Source organism: Orcinus orca, chromosome 1 (genome assembly GCF_937001465.1).
Source record: "Orcinus orca chromosome 1, mOrcOrc1.1, whole genome shotgun sequence".
In the NCBI taxonomy this organism is placed as follows: Eukaryota; Metazoa; Chordata; class Mammalia; order Artiodactyla; family Delphinidae; genus Orcinus; species Orcinus orca.
The window spans coordinates 196,459,162-196,478,507 of NC_064559.1; the positions used below are offsets into that span (position 1 = coordinate 196,459,162).

The 19,346-nt window shown below is 40.9% G+C and overlaps 1 protein-coding gene across 3 annotated transcripts in view; it reads left to right on the forward strand.

Annotated features, from left to right (window-relative positions):
- The first annotated feature begins 1,153 nt into the window (after nucleotides 1–1,153).
- EIF4G3 (eukaryotic translation initiation factor 4 gamma 3) overlaps nucleotides 1,154–19,346 on the forward strand; it is a 362,883-nt gene continuing 344,690 nt past the window's right edge. For 2 of the 3 annotated variants that reach the window (XM_033433181.2, XM_033433186.2), the window contains exon 1: nucleotides 1,185–1,334. The gene's annotated coding sequence lies outside the window, so the exon portion shown is untranslated. Of the gene's footprint in view, nucleotides 1,335–19,346 lie in introns of all 3 variants that reach the window. The other variant, XM_049706459.1, reaches the window with a different exon arrangement.

The following is a 19,346-nucleotide window of genomic DNA, read 5'->3' on the forward strand; positions in this document are numbered from 1 at the left end:
AATGAACCTGGATTTCAGATGCAGGTTTGTCCCTGTCCTTTCCTGGCTGGATGACCTTGGGCCGGTCACTTTCCCTCTCTCAGACTCAGCGTGCTCTGGAAATGGAGCTCCTCATCCCGCTCACCTCTGGGTGGACAAGGGCGAAATGTAGACACAATGGACGGGAACTGCGTTAAGGGTCGGCGAGTGCTATTTGTTATGCTAATAGGTCCACCCGGCGGGCTCCTATCCAGCGGTTTCACTCCCGTTAAGCAGTTCCTCCCACCGTAACCGAGGTTTCTCGCCTCACTGCCTCCCGCCCCTACGGACAGGGCTCTGCGGACCGCAGGCTCCAGGGCCGTTACCATTGTTCTTCGAGGCTGGGCGGCAGAGGAGGGATCTCGCAGACCAGACCTCGCCTTTGGTCTCTCCTTCCGCCCCGCACCCCTGCCGCAGCGAGCCTGGAAGCCCCTCTAGCCGATCTTTCCCGAGCAAGCGAGTCCTCCCCGGAGAACTGCCGAACGGCGGCCGAAGGCGCCCCCGAGTGTTTCCGAAGAACCCCGACCTCTCGCAGTCTCCGGAAAGAGCCGAAGGAGCTTCTCACCCTCGGCCTCCCGAACTACTCCGAAAAGGCCCGAAGTTTTCCGAGCGGCCGTCCTGCCGGACTGCTGGAGGCGGCCGCAGCGCCATGTTGGATGCTCTGCTTGTTGAGTGAAGAAAATCCGCCGGCATCGCCTGAGCCCCGCTACCGAGAAGGGCGCCGCTTCCCCCGGGGAGGGGGATAAAGACCCCCTGCCGCCGGCCCATGAGGATATTGCCGTGAAAGGTCCGGTCTCTCCGCCTCCTGCCCCCGCCGGGTCCGGCCCCCCCCCTGGGGTCGCGTTGTCACGGAGACCGGCAGCCGGTGGTGCTGGCCCGCGGGGCGGCTGCTGCTGCCGGCGGCGGCGGCGGCGGCGGCGGCGGGCGTGTGTGACCGGCCCCGGCTCCCTCCTCCTCCTCCTCCCAGCCTCCCCCCGGCCCCCCGCTCCCGCCGCCTCCCCGGGTCTGCCCCCATCCCGCCCCCCCGCTGCCCCCGGCCCCTGCACCCCGGCGCGCCCGGTCCCGCTCTGGGGGGGTTGGTGGCTTCGCTTTGCCATGAGTTTACCGCAGAAACCGGCTCTGAAATCAGGCTCAGCGGCTGCAGCAGGAACCGGACCCGGCACCGGAGCGGCGGCGGCGGCGGCGGCAGCAGCAGCAGCGGTACCGCCTCCTCACCCGGCGGCGGCGGCGGCGGCGGCGGCGGCGGCAGCGGCAGCGGCGGCAGCGGCCCCTCCTCACCCGAACATCAGGGCCCTCCAGACCCAGGCGCCCCAACAGTATCCTTTTCACCTTCCTGCCGGCCCTTCGGCTCTCTTCGCTGCAGACCAGGGGGGCTGTGGCCCCTCCGGGGACTCTCCTGCCGGCAGCTACTGCCCACAGGGAAGGGGCTGCTCCTCCAGGCCACGCACCCGGCTTGGCCGGAGCTTTTGGGGTGCCCCGGCAGCAGCACTACGGGGCACCCCGGGACCCTCTGCACTACTGCGAAAAGTAGCTCCATCGGCCTTGCTTCTGCAGCCCTTCCGTTTTGGAGCTGGGGGACCCTTCCCCCCCTCGCCTCTCCTCCCCTAAACCCTACCTCCCCCCCCTTATTAGGCCGAATTTGCTGGTGCCTGTGACCAGCCCCGCAGGGAAGGCTTTTCTCTGATTGTTGTGAGGACTACACCCTCCTCATCTCCCTTCAGCTCCCCCTGCAGCGGGGCATGGTGGGCTTCTCTAATTATTATTATTAATACATAATAAACTCTATTGGTAAATTTCCTGTGTGAAACTAAACTCAGCTCGTTCCTGAGGTAAGTTGGATTTTAAATCTACGGTGAAATTTTGCAGAAAGCACTCCCTCTGGGTAGTGTTTTTTAGCGATTGGGGGAGTTGTGGTTTGTGGTGGAACGCGATCTAGGGAGGAAATGTTAAACCGGACGCTTCCCTGCGTTTGACCTTTTTAAAGGAAGAGGAAATTAACAGACATTACCCATCACCCCCAAAAGTCTCACTTCTTGGAAGGCTTGTGTTATGCTGAATATTTTTAAAGGGCTTTCAGTTACTCTTCATAGGCCTGATGTCTAGAGGGTACCAGGGACCCTGGAGGAAAGTCTAGTATTGAATGTGTCTAATTTCATGTTATTTGCTTGATTGTAGAATTTTTGACAGCTTTGATTAAAAAGACTTGGTGACGAGGTATTTTAGTTAAAAACCAGCCGGTGAAGGTAAAACATTGAGTTCATGAATTTCACGGAGACTTAGGCGTTATTAGCTACCTTAGAATAACATTTCATCATCCATCCTTCCCCCCAATCCGTTGTATTTGTGTAAATCAATAAATAATCATTGGATGTTAGATGTGTTTTTGTACTTGTGTCATCGTGTGTTTGACTTTTAGAGAGAGTAGGGTATTTGAGCAAGTGAGAAGCTAACTGCTGTGAGGTCCACAGATTATTTCACAGTCTGTAGTTTGATTCTTGTCTGTGTCCATTGCTTTGAGAAGGGGAAGGTATCTCCCTTCTAGAGTCATTCCAGGTCATCGTTTTGGTTTCTGTCAAGTGCCATTTTCTCTGTTCTTTGAATATTGTTAGTCCACATTTTTTCAATCCAAGCAGTAGTGGCGCAGAGTAAGATAAATTCCATTCCAGTGTCATGTGTGTACTGATTTCATAAGGTTGAACTGCAAGATTCTGTTCAATTAAGAATTGTTCACCAATGAGAATGGTTAGGGATTCCTAAGTGTTTGTTGCTCCTCGAAAACCTGGTTAGTTTTGATCAGTATCCCTAGTTGCTTTACTCTGGGGGAAGAAGTTTGGCTGATATGCCTACTTCAAGGTGGAATTCACTGCTGGATCTCTTAAACATATCTTGACTTAATGCTTTGTGAGTTTAAATTCCTTTTTAATTTCAGTTTTTTTTTTTTCTGGTCTTGATTGCCCATATTTGGTTAGGGCTCTAAGTTTCTATACTGCGCCACCAAGTAAATTATTCCTTACCTGCATCTTGGAGCTGTTTTGGAAATTAAATGAAAGGAGGTCCATAGTTATGTGTTCTTGACTACAGAGTGTTAAGTAAGGACTTGAGTACTGAATATGACAGTGCTTGGTGAATTTGGTGGTGTTACTTGGACACAAAGAGCTGTGACTTGAGTGTTTCAAGTGTACTTTTTCTCAGCGCATTTCACAAAGGAAGGACTTATAAAAGCTGTGAGTTGGTTGCAACATAAAACTAGTTAGTACTACTGCAACAGTTGTTAAACGGGATTTAAGATGTAATTTCTAGTGGAAATAACTTTTATACCTATACGTAGTAATATAGGATACTTGGTTTTATGTGGCTTTAAGTTTTACTTTGCCTCATGTCATCGAAGTAAGATTAAATTTTCTTCTTGATGTATTTCACAATTCTATTATCTTCTCTTTGCTTTACACATTGAAAGGTTACAAACTGCTAAAATCTAAAAGCTTGTATAGTAAATGAAGTGTAGATTACAGATTTCATTAGAACATACCAATGGTGAAATGTTATCAATGGTAATGGTATCAATGGTAATGGGGAATTGGTTAAAAATGGATTGAAATAGAGCAATTCTGCTTTTGTACACTGAGTGTGACTGAGTGTGGGAATTTGTATTTATTTGATGAAACCACTTTCCAAACCACAAACCATTGTATATAAGTTGATACACATTGAAGCATTGAGACTGGAGTGCAGATTTGGAGTTGCTCTTTCTGTGGCTTGATTAACTGTCCATTTCCTCAAAATATACGGGTGCAGTTGTGTTTGAATTAAATTAATAAGTTCAGATAGTATTTTAAATTTGTAAAAATATTAGAGATTCATGTAACAAGATGTCCTTCATTTGTACTTAGGGTTCAAGTGACAAATCAGAAATGATAGTGAATTTGAATTTAAACGGAACCTGCTTAAGTAAACATTGGTATGGCGTGGCAGGCTCATAAGGCCATTTCATGGAAAGACACCTTTGACTGCTGAGAGGCAAGGGATGGGGCATGGCAGAGGGTGGGCAGGAATGGTGGGGATGAAAGAAGAAGATAAACCCTGATATAAAAAGTGCTAATGGCAAGGGAGAAATATGCTTAGAGTTTTATAACATAATCCAGTATGAATAGTTTATGAAATTGGCACTTTAGGATACTTGCCTTGAGATTTGCTCACCTCAGCTTCCCAGTATGAGGTTCCAAGAATCTCAATAGTGATTCTTAACCTTTTCTGGGTAACAAACAACTTTGACATTTTGATGAAAGCTTGTAGATCCTCTCCACAGAAAATTGTACATGCATAGAAAATCTTGCTTACATTTTCAGGGAGTTCTTGGGTCCCCATTAAAAGCCTAATTCTTCAGATGGAAATTGCTCACCCTTGAGATAATTAAAGATAAATGAGTTTGAATTCAGGTCCCCAAGTAGTTCTGACTTAAACAGAACAATTTTGCAGTCTGTTATGAATACACAGTGTTCTATTTATATGGAAAGACTTCAGGGTGTAATTTCTCTCAGGGCTGCTGACACTTCTGGGGAGTCTAGTTACTGTTTGGGGGGAGTTGGTTTGGTTAAGAAATCAGAGCAGTGGGTTCTTTAAAGGAACTAAATTTGGTAAAGGCCTGTGGTGACCCAAAAATGACTTGTGTCCTCAGCTATTTTGTCTTAGATATGACATATATTAAAAGCAAATATTCCCTTTTTTTTTTGGTATTACAGTTTTCCTTTTTTTTGAGCTCTGTGTTGATTTTCAGTTTTGTAGGCTGCAGCTAATATTTGCTTTCTTCTTTTTTGCCTCTACCAAAGCTAAATCTGAATAATAACAATAGTGTTCATTTATTGAGTGCCTACTATTCTAGGAGCCATACATACATGATTTTATTTAATTCTCACAAGGACTGTAATGAGTCTGTATATATTCCTCATCTGTAAAATACTATCTGTATTTTACAGATGAGGAAACTAAAGTTCAGAGAAGTTAAGTAACATTCCCACAGTTGTCTCTCTAGTAAGTAATGGACTGCAGTTCAGACCATGGCTCCAAAGCTTATGAATGTCCTTTGTAGTATGCTGTGCTACTTCTTACCAAGTCTGCATGTGGAAGTGGAAGGAAGGATACCCTCCCATATTTGATAGCTAGGGGAAGTCTGTATAAAGTAAAGGAGCTCTTTGGAGTAATCTAGAATGCACTGATGCTGCACCTTGTTTTAATTAGCTCATAGCCACACACTGCTAGACAAGTAGGTTATCTTTACCTCATTGAGTCTTAAAGCATAGGAATAGGCCTGCCACATTTGATTCAGTGCATGTTTCTGCTTGTTCAGATGTTAGCAAGGCCTCCAGCAAAATACCTTTATAACTAGCAACTAGAACTCGGTAGCTTACGCAGTGGCCAGCAGTCTGTTTACTCCTAAGCCCCACCATCAACAAAGATGGATCTGTGCTTTGGGAGAGCAGATCCTCATCATCCTCTTCTAGCAAGGGAGAGAGGGAGACCAATGCAAGATGGAGATAAAGAAGGAAGAAAGTTAGATGCCTGAGGCATATCAGCTCACATCAGTCACATCCTGCTGCTACTCCCTGTCCTAGGCTTATGGGTATTTTCTGTCAAACTGAGAATTTAAATTACCTAAGGACTGATATGGTGCTTTTCCACATTGGGGTTTCTGATAAGATTTTTACAAAACGTCTGCTAAAAAATGTTTGAAACCCATGTTTTAAATCATAATAGGGTTGCTATTTGTATTGGAGCTTTAATCTAAGTGGCAAGTTTTAAAATTGTTCATTTATCCAGCACCTACTGTGTGCCATACTCAGTGCTAGGTCTGGGGTTGAAATCTTTGCCCTCAAAGAACTTGGTCCAGACAGGTAAACGGACAGAATACCATGAGGCAAGTACAGTAACTCTGCTATAAGAGCCTAGCCTGGGGGAAGGAGGAATTATGGCTTCCTAGAAGAAATCTGAGCTAAATTAGAAGGATGAGTAGGAATTACCCAAGGTTTACCCAGAGCTTTCACCTTCTGCCTGCTGACTTTTCACAATTCCTTTGCTGTTGCTGCTGCATAGAATTTTAGTACTAAATGGATTCCAGGCATGTTTCAGGTTTTTAGCAGGAGCAGAGAAGCTAGAAGGAGGTACCAGAGAACATGGTAATCAAAACACTATTGCTGTAGATTCAAAATATCTTCTGCATCATAATATGAGGAATTAGAGTATGAGAAGATATGTAACAGATCTGATCTCTGTGGTTGGTTCTTTCCTGGTCTGCTTCACACTCATCCCATAATACCCCCCTGCCCTTCTGGTATTAGACTTTGGCTGGGAAGCAGTACCTGCTGGCCTTAAAATATAGATTTTACTTGGTATATTGAGAAGTCCACCTGATTTGGAGTAAAAAAAAAAATCTGGATTCAAGTTTGGCTTTTCCATTTTTTTTTTTTTTTTGCGGTACGTGGGCCTCTCACTGTTGTGGCCTTTCCCGTTGTGGAGCACAGGCTCGGGACGCGCAGGCTCAACGGCCATGGCTCATGGGCCCAGCCGCTGCGTGGCATGTGGGATCTTCCCGGACCGGGGCACGAACCCATGTCCCCTGCATTGGCAGGCGGACTCTCAACCACTGCGCCACCAGGGAAGCCCTGGCTTTTCCATTTTAATGTGTTATCTTGGACTAGTCACATAACTACTTTGGGCATCAGTTTCCCCTTCTCTAAAACGAAGGGGTAAGACTAGTTTATAGTTTACAGAGTGATACTCTTGAATTGTAATGGCTTTTAACTCTGAAGATTATGGTTTGAGGTTTGTTTTGTTCTTGCAAGTAGGCGGGAAGGATTTATAGAGACCTATTAATGGTTTCTTAGTTTGTCTGATGGTCAGTGACACGTTTCTGTGGTGACTTACTGATACTAGAGGCATTCTGACATGGATCATAGGGAAGGCAGCTTGCTCATGAGAAGAAACCTCTGGTTTTTGTTTTATTAATGTTAGATTTAGCCAAACAGACTGAAATACTTCTGTGACTTAGTGAAGACTATATTGTCTGTGGTGGGATGGCTTGAGGCTGTAAAATAAGGTTGCCACCATGGTCAGATGCTGCCTTGCTCTGGGTGATGATCCAGTTAGTTCATTTATGAGGTATGACAGAAAGTAAGTTCTGAAGTAAACTCCTGTGATGAGAAAATCTATTTTTACTTCAGGAATAATACTTCGAGCTAATATAATACGAAATGAAGTATTTCCTGATTATTAGGTAGGTGCCTGACTTCAAGTAATGTGTAAACTGCAGGTGAGATTTACATGGATGAAATATTGCAGGATCCCAAGATACTTCTGAATTCTCAATTGGTTCCTAGTTCTTTGGCTTGCTGCCAACCAGAAGTTTTTCACTCTCCTATACTCTTAACTGAAATTTGAGATAGTTTGAACTATTTAAAGTACATTTGAAATTTGTCAGTTTTTATGATCTTTATTAACTAGTAGTTGTTTTGTACTTTTTTGAGCCCTGTGTGTGTTTCCTCACTCTTCTGAGACATTAAATTTTATCTGTAGAGAATGTAAACTCCATAAAGGCAGAGATTTTTGTCGCTTTTGTTCACTATTGAATTGCTAGCACCTATAACAGTGCTTGGCAGGTAGTAGGAAGTCTATAAATATTTGTTGAATGAAATGTTGATTAAGTTAGAGTCGAGGAATCAGTTTAAGATAAGTTTTGGAGTAATAGAGATGGCATCACAACACACTTTTCACACTCAAAGCTGCCCTAAATTGTTTGCACTGATGTGTAATTGAATTGAAAATAGTTTCATAATTTCCTTTGAGATGGCATAAGCATTGACCCAGTTTACGTAGCCATCTAAAATGACTGGGTTACATTTGAAGTATAGATACTGAGGATTAGAATTTGTATAAAGGCCAAGGAGAAAAAACATTTATAGTCAAATGTAACTATTAAAATTTTTGTTTTATAATTATGAGTAACACATCATCAATTCAGAAAATTTTTAAATATGGAAAAGTAAAAAGTCAGTCATAATCTTAGTACATAGAGATTACCACTGTTTAACATTTTGGTTTATTTCTTGTCCTTTTTTCTATGGACTTTAGTTTTAATGGACTTAAAATCTGCCCTTTTTTGTAACATAACTTAAGGTTAAATTACATACAGTTTTGTATCTTGCTTATTTTGTTACTGAACTATCTGCCAGCAGAAACTACTTTTTGAATAGTTTTATTCTTCATCAATTTGGAATGAACTATTTTTGTTTCTTTGGAAAGGTCTTCTTTCACCTTTGGCTTGTAGCTCAGAAGTTATCACTGCACATTAGAAAGAGAAGGGCTGAAACCTTTATCAAGAAGTCAGACATTTTTGACTTGTTGTGCCTATAATGTTTTGCATTATTTATGACATTAAAACTTGATCTAACTTCACAGATTTTCCCCCCTACAGTTACGTACATTTAAAAAATTATTCCTTTGAATCCATCTTCATCCATATATTCAATCATACTTAAAAAAGACGTGGCCAGGGTGGTATTTGCTAGTTATGAATTGTATGCATGTGTGATATTGCCTTGATTCCTTTAATTGGTTTTCAACAAACGTTGGTATTATATGGAGTGATTGAGGAGGGAGGAAAAGACCATATGCGGTCTCATGTGGAGTTAGGGAAATAAGATTGAAGCATGGGAACAAACAGAATTTTGGAATAACAAGGGGGAGAACTAGGTGGCAGTAGAAATAAGTACAGCCAGTTTTGAGCCAGAATACAGTATTTTTACATTGAGAATGGAAAGGACTGAACCTTGAAGATAGAATGGAGGAATGTAAGAAGGAAAGGGTGACTCTGACTCTTTCTAGGCCCTAGAAAATAGCGTATAAAAAACAGAATTTGAACTGAAAGATGAATTTTTAAAAAATTAAAAAGAAGAGTTTAAGACTGCAGTCAGGGTTTGGTTCGGCAGAGAGGAATGAATTGTGGGGAGTGGGTGATCAGCATGAACAAAGATTTGGGCCTGAAATAAGCACAGTGTATGCTGGATTGTAAGGGTCCTGATCAGTATGCTTGGAGTGGAGGAGTCTTGAGATTGAATGCTTGAGATAATGGATCTGGATTCTAGAGGACTTTGAATGAATAAGAGAAGAGGTTAGACCTCACTTGTGTAAAACCATTGCTCTTTTTTTTGGACAGCTTTATTGAGATATAATTTGCATACCATACAAGCCACCCATTTACAGTGTACAGTTCAGTGGTTTTGAGTATATTCACAGAATACTGCAACCATCACCCTAGTAAATTTTAGAATATTTTCATCACTCCCCAAAGAAACCCATTAGACTCACCAGTTCCCCCCCGCCCCCCCCCCCCCCCCCCCAGTTCTCTCTGCCCTAGGCAAGTACTAATCTACTTTCAGCCTATAGAGATTTGCCTATTTTGGACATTTCGTATAGGAATAATACAATATATGGTCTTTTGTGAGTGGTTTCTCTCACTTTGCATACTTTTTTTGTGGTTCATCTTTGTTGTAGCGTGTTGTGCGGTACGCGGGCCTCTCACTGTTGTGGTCTCTCCCGTTGTGGAGCACAGGCTCCGGACGCGCAGGCTTAGCGGCCATGGCTCACGGGCCCAGCCGCTCCGCGGCATGTGGGATCTTCCTGGACCGGGGCACGAACCCGCATCCCCTGCATCGGCAGGTGGACTCTCAACCACTGTGCCACCAGGGAAGCCCTGTAGCGTGTTTTAGAACCTTTTTTTTTTAATTGTCGGAGAATATTCCAAGTATTACATTTTTTTCATTCATCTGTTGATGGACGTTTGGGTGGTTTAAACTTTTTTACTATTATGAATAATTATGCTATGAATGCTTTTGTGTGGATGTATGTTTCCATTTCTCTTGCATATATACCTAAGAGTACAGTTGCTGGGTTTTATGAGGTAACTCCATGTTGATTAACTGCCAAACTGTTTTCCAAAGTGACTACCATTTTACATTCCTACCAGCAAAAGATGAAGGTTCCAACACTTGGCATTGTATATGTCTTTTTGATTATAGGCCGTTCTAGTGGGTGTGAAGTAGTATCTCATTGTGGTTTTGATTTGCTTTTCCTTGATGACTAATGATGTTGTGCATCTTTTTGTGGGCTTATTGGCCATTTGTCTTTGGAGAAATGTCTGCTCAAATCCTTTGCCCAGTTTTCAGCTTTGTTGTCTTTTTATTATTGAGTTGTAAGAGTTCTTTATATATTCTGGGTACAAGTCCCTTTTCAGATATAACATTTGCAAATATTTTTTCCCATTCAGTGGGTCATCTTTTCACTTTTCACCCTCTGAAGCAGAAAAGTTTTTAATTTTGATGAAGTCCAATTTATGGTTTTCTTTTGTCACTTGTGCTTTCATATTGTGTCTGAGAAGGCTTTGACTAATTCAAGGTCATGAAGATTTACTTCTTTGTTTACTTCTAAGAGTTTATAATTTTAGCTTGTACATTTAAGTCTCTGATCCATTTTGAGTTAATTTTTGTGTATGATGTTAAGTAGGGGGTTCAAGTTTATTTTGCATTTGGATATCCAGTTGTTTCAGTGCTGTTTGTTGAAAAGACTTCTTTCTTCATTGAATTGTCTTGGCACTTTGTCAAAAATCAATTGCATTTCTTTCGTTTTTTTTTTTTTTTGGGAAACTGGTGATGAAAACAGTAGTTTTGAAGATTTATTTGGTTGAAGTGTGCAAGTTGAAATAAGAAACAGGAAAGATTAGGAGAGTAGGAATGGCATCACAGAACTATGTGTAAGGTTTTATAATCCATTAAATGTTTGAGATTTAGTGAGGTGTGCTAATTTTTAATGACTTATTGAATAAACAGACTTTGACCATTTCTTCCTTTTGTATAATGCCTGGAACTATTCAAAAGAGATTTTGCCTGCTTCTATTATTAAGATAATTCCTATTAGGCAGTGATAATTTTGTAAGAAGTAAAGTATGGACATTTGACTACTTTGCTGTCCTGTGAAGAATTGAAATTGTAAGTTACAAATTCTTGGGTTATTGTATTTCACATAGAATGTTAGTTCTGCCTAAAGCATTTATGTAAGTTTCAAGTTAAATTTGATTTTTTTATTTATTAGGTTATACCCTCAGTCTATGCTAATGTTTCTTTATATTATTATAAAGAAACAAAATAGAGAAATACTGCTAATCTCTAACAGGATTCTTTTTACTATTTAGGAAAAGACCACATTAAAGAAGAGGCTTTGTATAACCTTTCAAGTCTGATAAAAACAGGGTTTATTTGCTTTGGATGAAGATTTTCCACACACAGGAAACTTCTTCAGTGACTTGAAATATTACAGTGTGGGAATGGGGTTGCTGATTTTTAAAGATTATGTCTGTCTACTTTTTAAGTTTTATAAATTACTATGCGTATCTTTAGCTTAGCTCTTACTAAATATGCAAAGGAAGTGGGTCTTAATTAACCTAAATGTAGAATTTTAAGGACATCAACACCTGGTTAATATTGTTGAGTCTTTGAGGCTAATATGTCATATTCAGCTGATACTTTCAATATTACATTGCTGATCTTTTTCAGAAATAATAGAATTTGGAACCAGTCCAACTTCCCTGAGGCGACTGCTGTTTCAAAAGCATACAGCAGAGTACTTAACCTTAGCCTATTACCTTTTATGCTGTGACTGGGTGAGTACTTGAATGTGGTACATTTTAGGCAAGGCAGTGAAAACTGAATGCTGGTCTGGAAAGTCAGTGATTTCATTCTTGACCTTTAAAAAATCATAATTAAAAAATTGAAGCATGTAAGTATGCATTAGCTTACTTTCGCATTACATAAGTCTACTTTGGGGATCTCCCCGTCCAGCTTTCTGGCCCCCTCCCTCAGGGGCGTTTGTTCAGAGGCTAAGGGAAATGAGGATGACTTGCCTAAGCATCAAGTTTATGCCAGCTCAAACTGATTTGAGATCTTTAATAACATGAACTACTTTGACCTACTAGTAGGGTAACCGAAGATCCCCTTTCTCCTGTTATGGTCCTGGTTTGGATGGTAAAGTATAGGGTCATCCTACCTAGTAACCATTATATAGCTTAGAAAATTAGGCATCTTTATGCTATTTCTAGATATGTTACTAAAATGCTTTGTGAGGCAGCAAAACATTTTATATCCTTTGGTCCAACAATTTGTATTTTGTATTTGACCTTGTAGTTATTATAGAAGTCTTTGACATTAGCATGTCAACTAAGTAGGAACAAAGCTCCCTTTAAAAAAAAAAACAAAACTTGATTTGAACTAATTTTAGACTTGCAGAAAACCTGCCAAAATAGTAGGAAGAGTTCCCTTGTATCTCTCGCCTCCTTCCCCTACTGTTAGCATCTTCCATAATCATCAAGAACAGGAAATTACCATTGTTACAGTATTTTCAGCTAAACTACAGACCTTATTAGAATTTTTACCAATTTTTCCACTATCCTTTTAGTTATTATTTTTCTTTAGTCTTTTCCAGTCTGTGTCTTTCCTTATCTTTCATGACCTTGATGCCTTTGAAGACTACCAGTCAGTTATTTTGTAGAATATCCCTCAGTTTGGGTTGATTTGATGTTTTCTCATGATCAGAATGAGGTTATGAATTTTGGTAAGAATAGCAGAATGTATCCTTTCGTAGTGTATCATATCAAGAAGTTCGATAGTGTTTCATATTAAGAAATTCCTGATGTCCGTATGTAATGGTTACTTTGATTACTTGGTTAGATTGGTGTCTGCATGGTGGGTCATTCTACTGTGGCGTTACTATCTTTCTCTTTGTAGTTGATAAGTATCTTGTGGAATACTTTGCAAATACTGTTTCTCCTCAAACTTTGGCCCACTAATTTCAGCAACTGGTGGATCTTAACATGCAACGTTTATTAGGTTTGTGGTTGCATTATTGGGGCTATTTCTCTCTTTCCTTCTACATTTATTAATTGTAATTCTACTGTGAGGAAGAGCTCTCCTCCATTTATTAATTTATTCTATTATATATTTCTATCATCACGGAGTCACGGATATGTATTATCATTATTTGTTTTGTTGCTCAGATTAATCCAACTTTGCCCATTAGGAGTTCCTTCAGATTGGCTCCTGTGTTTTTCTACCCAGCCACCAACCTGGTTTTTTTTTTTTTTTTGCTGCGCTGTGCAGCTTGCAGCATCTTAGTTCCCCCACCAGGGATTGAACCCAGGACCCTAGCAGGGAAAGTGAAAGAGTCCTAACCACTGGACTGCCAGGGAATTTTGCCCCCCCCCCCCCCGTTTCTTTTTTAAAGCATTTCTTTACTTTCTGGCACCGCAAGATGTTTCAGGTTCATATTGTATTTTTCTTGCCTCAATGCTGTAATCAGCCACTTCTCCAAGAAATCCTGACTCTTTTTATTGGAAAATGGTGTTAGTGACCAAGCTCTGGGCCGAGGTGTGTTCAGTGTTACTGGAATGTCATTGCTTCTAGGCCCTTTTGGCAGACAAAATTAGGAAATATATATATATATACTAACCCACTTGTATACACATTATCTGTATTTGTGTATACATTAAAAACCGCGAGTTTATACTAATAGCTCGAGTTCCACTGCAGTGCCACCCAGTTTGTTTTAACATTTCCCTTTTCCTTATTTATTAAATATTTCCGATAATGAGAAACCTGGCTCTCATTATCTATAATCTACTCAGCTAATTATAGTATACACACAAAAAGTTTGAGAATTGCTAACCCTATTCCTCTACTTTTAGTTTTGATTGTTTATTTTGGATATGTGAAACATTACTCTGGTTCTAAGAGTCTGAGTTATATTAAAAAAAAAAAAAAGGTTTTCTCAGAGAAGTGTTACTTCTATCTCTGCTACCCAGTTTCTCTTTCCCCCTTCTTTCCCACCTGTACCTGGAGGTAACCAATTTCTTAATTTCTGGTTTCTTTCCTGTATTTCTTTTATACAAATGAGTAGATACCTGTACATTTTCTTATATCCCTTTTCTTACATGAAGGTAGCCATGTGCTCGTGGTGAATCCCCTGATTCCTTGAGTTCTAGTTTTCTCATCTGTAAAATGAGGAAAATAGTACGCCTCTCCTTTTCAAAGGGTTACGATAATGATTGAGATAATGAAAGAGAAAATGCTTTCTAAACTTTATGATGGCATTTATAAGGCAACAGCATTAGTGGTTTCTGTCCAGGGAAGTGACTCGACTTATTTGACCTTGTGACACAGTACAAGAAGCTTTTGTTACTGTGAAACAGTTTGAGAATTAAAACAGTTTTTTTGTTGTTCTAATTTTTCATTTTTATTATTTTTACCAATTTTCAGTATGGTTTTAGGTTATCACAGCATATCATGTGTGATTACTTAATTTTTTATTTTTGAGCTTGGCCAGCATCTGAATTCTCCAAGAGTCAACGTTTTTAATTTGTATTAAAACTTGGTCAGATTTAAAAAGTATTCCTTCTTCTGTTAGCAGAGTAGATAAAAGAAGGAAATGGGTAGAGGTTTTTGTTTTGTTTTTGTTTTTGCTTTGTTTCAATCCCAGAGACTTGAATTTGAAGGGCTTTTTATGTTTAGGTTGTATTGGGAACTGCAGGTCCAGTGTCTTTACTTCATATCTAACAGTTTGATTTAGTCAGAAGATGTACGTATTTCACATTCTTTGAGTCTGCCTAAGAGTAAATTCTTTTGATGAGATTTGAGGTCGGAGACGTACTCTAGTTAACTCTGTGGAACCCATGGATAAACCACCTACATTGTTTTTTATTGTTGTTAAATTTTGAACACCAGGTCTGATGAATTGTTTTACCTGAAGGAGCTTAACTGAAATAGAAATTTAGTCATTAAAAGTTACAGTTCATATGCACTTTAAAAATCACAACCCCAGGCTTCCCTTGTGGCGCAGTGGTTGAGAGTCCGCCTGCCGATGCAGGGGACACGGGTTCGTGCCCCGGTCCGGGAGGATCCCACATGCTGCGGAGTGGCTGGGCCCGTGAGCCATGGCCGCTGAGCCTGCGCGTCTGGAGCCTGTGCTCTGCAACGGGAGAGGCCACAACAGTGAGAGGCCCGCGTACCGCAAAAAAAAAAAAAAAAATCACAACCCCCTTTCTTCAATTAACCGTATATTTATCACGGAGTCTAGGTACAAAAAGTAAGTCTGCATACATTTAGTGAAATTAAGGCTTTGGTCTATTCATAGGAGTGCTGTGTGTGAAAATGAGTGTCAGTGGTAAGGACAGTTGTGAGAAGCCTCCAACTGTCAGATGGCAAAATAGCCTTCACACACATACTGCTGGTCACTCTTTCTAATTTTTCTCAGAATATTTGGAGAGGCAAGTCATATTTCTTTTGTATTCCAGAAACATATTTGTGAAAATAGCTTAGTTGCTATTCAACTGAATGGAAGAGGACAACTGGTAATGGTAAGGTTAGGATGCTCAAGGGAGAAGGAAAGAACTAATGGAGTCTTGAGAAAAGAATAAGAAGTAGAACAGGGAAGGGAAATATTGGTCATTGTTTTGATCCCACAGGTTAAGCTAAAAGTGCCTGAGGCTTAGTAGACACACAATCATTGTTTATTAAATGAACAAAGGAGCAAGTTTTATTAAATAATAGTACGTGCTAGCTGTTGAAGGAGATACAAAAGAAACCTGAAATGTGCTCTCTGCCTCTTATGTACTCTAGTCAAACAGTTAAAAATTTAAGGTGCTCTCTGAATGGAGGTAGGAGATCAGAGGCCTGAAAGATCAGTGAGAACTAGAGGAATAGGAAGTAAGATTTGGGTAGATGTAAGGGGAAGGACATTTGCAGTTTATTTATTTATTTAGCTAGCTAGCTGTGCTGGGTCTTAGTTGCCGTATGCGGGATCTTCTAGTTGCGGCGTGCGGGGTCTTCAGTTGCGGCATGCAGGATCTTCAGTTGCAGCATGCAAACTCTTAGTTGTGGCATGTGGGATCTAGTTCCCTGACCAGGGATTGAACCCAGGCCCCCTGCTTTGGGAGCGTGGAGTCTTAGCCACTGGACCACCAGGGAAGTCCCAGGACAATTACAATTGAGGGAGGGTACATTTATAGCAGTTAGAAAATGGTACATAGTATGTTTGGGGCAGTCAGAAGACGTGCTTGGCTGAAATGGAAAACATAGAATGTGCAGGACATGTGATAGTTTTGGAGACTTTTGGGTATTTAGCTTAATAACCTGTACTTTTATCTTGTAGCAGGTGGAAGTTTATTGAAGACTTAAGACCTGCTAACATGTTTGGTCATTACCGGAAGATGAAGATTGTGCTGAATGGGTTGAGAGAGATAGGAGGCATGGAGAGTATATGCTAGTTCCATTAAGGGTTTTCCAAGGTTTTACTGCTGCACGTTGAGGCTAGAGGGAAGTGAAAAGGAAAGGATGGTCATATCATGAAAGCTATAAAAGAAAGATTTGACTGTCCTTGATAAAAGAAAGTAAAAAGTTAAAACTGACTCCAGGGCTTTGAGACTGGAAAATTATGTTGTCATTGATGGAGTAAGAAAGATATAGGGTTTAATTTTATATCACATTTTGAGATAGTGGGCAGATAAATTCAGTTTAGGACATGTTGGATTTGAAATGAATGGAACGTCTTATTCATTTAACAAATGGAGATAACTGGACAAGTTTGGAAATAGGGAGATGAAGGTCACATGAGCAGAAAGGGCTGGGAATACAAATATGTGAAAATATAAGCATAATGGAGAACGTGAAGAGAAAAGCAAAGGTTCTAAGTCCATGCATTGTCCAGTGATTTGATGAAGATAATGAAACTGTAGAAAAAAGGAAGAGGCTGAGAGGAAAGAGAACCAAGAAAGCACAATCTTTTTATGCTTTCCTGGTTAGGTTCTCACTGGGCTTTATGTAGCTGGAGAAAGTGACATTTAATACTTGACAGGTAGCCTTTTGATTTTTTTTAAAAAATAAATTTATTTATTTTTGGCTACGTTGGGTCTTTGTTGTTGTGCGTGGGCTTTCTCTAGTTGCGTTGAGCGGAGGCTACTCTTTGTTGCGGTGCATGGGCTTCTCATTGTGGTGGCTTCTCTTGTTGCGGAGCACGGGATCTAGATGCACAGGCTTCAGTAGTTGTGGTACACGGGCTCAGTAGTTGTAGCTCACGGGCTCTAGAGCGCAGGCTTAGTAGTTGTGGCGCACGGGCTTAGTTGCTCCGCGCATATGGAGTCTTCCCAGACCAGGGCTTGAACCTGTGTGCTGCCCTGCATTGACAGGCGGATTCTTAACCACTGCGCCACCAGGGAAGTCCTAGCCTTTTGATTTAAACTCCAAACTCTGCTTAAGTAATTGTTGCTACATTTAAGGAAGATTGGGGACTGAAGAGAAATTTCTTTCTCTTTCTTTGCAAGCCTGAAATTAGTCCTTGATGGGCTTTGGTTTGGGTAGTTATATTTAAATCTATACTTTTGCTTACTCTCTATAATAATGGCATATTTTATAATAAAAAGCTTTAAATATACTTAAGTCACATATTATCTACCTTGGCTACTCAAAAGCTGTTGTTATTGGGGTTCTGGGCTGTAGTTATTATGAAATCATTCATTTGAATTCACATTTTTAATAAAGGATTTTATATACTAATCAGGAATTAAGCATAGCATAATGAACTCAGTGTTACCACCCTTAATTGATAAATTTCAAGAAGGAGAAAAGGAACTGATGTTTTAGCTGGTTTTTGCCTCGTTATTGTGGACTGATGTATAATTTCTTAAGGTTTTTGAAATAGTGAAAATAGCTTGCGGATGATGAATTTTTGTACCTAAGGAGTTTGGTTTACAAGTTGGGAACTGCTTTGTTAGTCCAGTATTTGTACCAGCTGGGAACTGGTGGTTTGGCAAGCTGTTTCACAGGAACGTAGAACAAAGCAGAGATGGGATACTTTCTCCATAGGTTTTAAATAGAAATCTGTTTTTGGGACGTCCCTGGCAGTGAGTCCAGTGGTTAAGACACCGTGCTTCCACTGCAGGGGGCACGGGTTCGATCCCTGGTCAGGGAACTAAGATCCCGCATGCCACATAGCACAGCCAAAAAAAAAAAAAATCTGTTTTCTTGTTTATGTATCCCAGCTTAGTCATTCAGTATTTACTGAGCACTGACAATGTGTCCTGGGCTAAGCACAGAGGAATTAGAAATAAGTCATAGTCTTTGCCGTCAAGTTTACAGTCCTAATGCAGGAGACAGATGTGTAAGAGGGTAAGTAAACAGGAATCAGAAAGCACAGGACCCGTGAGAGCTCTGAGGGGGGTCACTTCACTTAAGAGGGTGGGTGGGAGAGAATTGGGAGGAATGAGGGAAGAGGCTTCCTGGAGAAGGGGATACTTCTAAACAATCTGGAAGCATGAATGAGCCATGCAAAAGATAGTGGTAGGACAGAGTATTTCAGCCATGAATCAGCACATACAGAGACTCAGGACAGTGAGAAATGACTTGTTCATCATTGCTGGAACAACAGTTTGGAGGGGAGAAGTGGATAATCAGAGGCCACAGAAAAGGGCTGTGTAAGCCATGCTAAGGAGCACGGATTTCACCCAGATGACAGTGAGGAGCCATCAAAGCTGTAGGCTGGGGAATGATGTGGCCAATTTGTGTTTTAGAAGGACCCTTTGTTGTTAGGCGGGAGGATCAGATTATATATTTTTAGTAAATAATTCAAATCCAAGATTGATACGTGAGTTATAATTTTTATTTGGGACTCTTAAGATAGGTTGTATATACTTTTCCTAAGGATGACTTTCAGTTCATTTACTTTTTTATCTGCAGTTTTCCAAATTTATGAATTATGTGTAGATTTTTTTTTTTTTTTTTTTTTTTTTTTTGTGGTACATGGGCCTCTCACTGTTGTGGCCTCTCCCATCGCGGAGCACAGGCTCCGGACGCGCAGGCTCAGCGGCCATGGCTCATGGGCCCAGCCGCTCCGCGGCATGTGGGATCCTCCTGGACTGGGGCATGAACCCGTGTCCCCTGCATCAGCAGGTGGACTCTCAACCACTGCTCCACCAGGGAAGCCCCTATGTGTAGATATTTTTAATAGACTTGGAGCTAGGTTAATTTCCATGGTTGTTACCAACCTGTATTTAAAGATAACTTGGACTTTATATATTTTAAAAAACACATGTAGTTCTGATTTAAGTGTTAGCCTTTGTTTACAGTTGGTGCATGGTTTGTAGCAGATTCATGGTAGATAACTTGTAAGTTTATAGTTTAAAAGGCATATTGTCTTGATACTCAAATAAAGGAACACTTAATAGTGAAAGTACCTCCTGACTA